This window comes from Babylonia areolata, chromosome 18, assembly GCF_041734735.1.
Source record: "Babylonia areolata isolate BAREFJ2019XMU chromosome 18, ASM4173473v1, whole genome shotgun sequence".
NCBI classification, from domain to species: domain Eukaryota; kingdom Metazoa; phylum Mollusca; class Gastropoda; order Neogastropoda; family Buccinidae; genus Babylonia; species Babylonia areolata.
In genome coordinates, this window is record NC_134893.1 from 66,386,106 (window position 1) to 66,388,605 (window position 2,500).

The 2,500-nt window shown below is 41.6% G+C and overlaps 1 protein-coding gene across 1 annotated transcript in view; it reads right to left on the reverse strand.

The window, feature by feature from the left end:
* Positions 1–2,500, reverse strand: part of LOC143292319 (BAI1-associated protein 3-like) — a 180,208-nt gene that overhangs the window by 86,181 nt on the left and 91,527 nt on the right. The gene's annotated exons all lie outside the window — the stretch shown is intronic.

A 2,500-nucleotide genomic window follows, 5' to 3' on the forward strand; every position in this document is an offset into this window, starting at 1 on the left:
CTGGTTCTGGTTTTCCGCAATTCATCTTTATTCTTATCTTATCTGTCTATTATAATCAATGTGCAGTATAGTAGGCTATGTTTATAATTATATTCAAATAATGTTTCTATATTCTTTCTGTTTTTACATTAAGAATACTAGTTATTACCTGCAGTGTGTGGATGTATGTATGAAACGATGTATGTGATATTTTTTTTACATTTGTATCTTCGTAATATTTGTAGGGGTTGTTGTTGGTCCCCATGTTGTTTACTTGTCTATGTTGTGATAATGCACCTGACCAAATTTCTCCAGTTGGAGATAATAAAGTTATTCTTATCTTAGCTTATCTTATCTTAATAATGGATACTTATATTGCACACTATCCAGAAATCTGCTCTAGGTGCTTTACAAAAACGCTTTTGTTAACATAAAACATTATATCTATGTTACATACACACACCAAAATGTGACTACACACACACACACACACACACACACACACACACACACACACACACACACACACACACACACACACACACACACACACACACACTGCATACATACATTTTAACATACATGTATATCTAACAGCTACCCTAACACATACGCACACATAGGCAGGCACAAACTTACATAAACACACGCACACACAATACACATTCATATACATGCATGTAGTTATGTACACATACATATGTATACACACATAGTCAGCTAACGCAAAGGAAGTGGACCTGCCACAATTGAATATACTGCTGAGGGAAAAAGGTGAGTTTTGAGACGAGATTTAAAAGATGCGAGGGAATCAGAAATATATAAGGGAATATGTGAAATATATAAGATCATTGCAGGAAGTTATGACAAGGATGAACGGCGCAATAGCCGAGTGGTTAAAGCGTTGAACTTTCAATCTGAGGGTCCCGGGTTCGAGTCCCGGTAACGGCGCCTGGTGGGTAAAGGGTGGACATTTTTTTGTTTTTTCCGATCTCCCAGGTCAACATATGTGCAGACCTGCTTGTGCCTGAACCCCCTTCGTGTGTATACACAAGCAGAAGATCAAATACACAACGTTAAAGATCATGTAATGCATGTCAGCGTTCGGTAGGTTATGGAAACAAAAAACATACCCAGCATACACACCCTCGAGAACGGAGTATGGCTGCCTACATGGCGGGGTAAAAACGGTCAAACCCACTCGTGTACATACGAGTGCACGTGGGAGTTGCAGCCCACGAACGAAGAAGAATGACAAGCATGTGTGTGGCTTCATCAAGCTCTAGAAGGAAGTTGCACCACACATAGAGGAACCGAGGAACATTCCGTCAACACATATCCAAAGCAAGCGAAAACCATCCCTGAGTAAGAACTCATTTTGCACTGAGAACTGTCAACATCTGGAACAGCCTTGCAACACATGTCGTCAGTGCCAAAACTGTGAAAAACTTCCAAGAACAGGCTCGACAAATTCTGGTCAGGCCAAGAAATTATGTTTGAAGATTTTAACCCTTTCACCGCCAGTCAATTTAGAGTGCACAATTCCCTTGTGTTTCAAACACAGAAAATATGGAGTCTAGGAAAAGCTGGTGATTCACCCTGTGGTGTGTAAAAGATACGGCTTATCCTACCACCGAACATAAAGTAGGGTCCGATGAGGAGGAACCCTTGGGACCTGTATCGGATATCATGCACTTAGCGCACGTAAAAGAACCCACGGCAACAAAAGGGTTGTTCCTGGCAAAATTCTATAGAAAAATCCACTTCGGTAGGAAAAACAAATAAAACTGCACGCAGGAAAAAAATACAAAAAAATGGGTGGCGCTGTAGTATAGCGACGCGCTCTCCCTGGGGAGAGCAGCCCGAATTTCACACAGAGAGATCTGTTGTGATAAAAAGAGAAATACAAATACAAATACAACTCTAAGTAAGTAAGTAACTCTAAGTAACTAAGTTTGTGATGAATGAATCATGCGGAGCGATGGCCTAGAGGTAACGCGTCCGCCTAGGAAGCGAGAGAATCTGAGCGCACTGGTTCGAATCTCAGCACAGTCGTCAGGATTCTCTTCCCATTCACTAGATCTTGCGTGGTGGTGGTCTGGACGCTAGTCATTCGGGTGAGACGATAAACCAAGGTCCCGTGTGCAGCATGCACTTAGAGCACGTAATAAACCAATGGGAATGAAAAGGTTGCTCCTGGTAGAATTCTGTGGAAAAAATCCACTTCGATAGGAAAAACAAACAAACAAAAAACAACGCTGCAGGCAGGAAAAAAATACAGAAAAAAGGGTGGCACTTTCAGTGTAGCGACGCACTGTCCCTGGGGAGAGCAGCCCGAATTTTTCACAGAGAAATCTGTTGTGACAAAAAAAGAGTAATATAATACAATGAATGATAAGGTTACTTATATAGCTAGCTGCCTATCCTCGGTCGGAGACCAAGCTCTACGCGCTTTACAAACACGGGGTTATTTGCACAACAGGCTGTCAACCAACGAATTTGCGATCTACCATACTTCCAA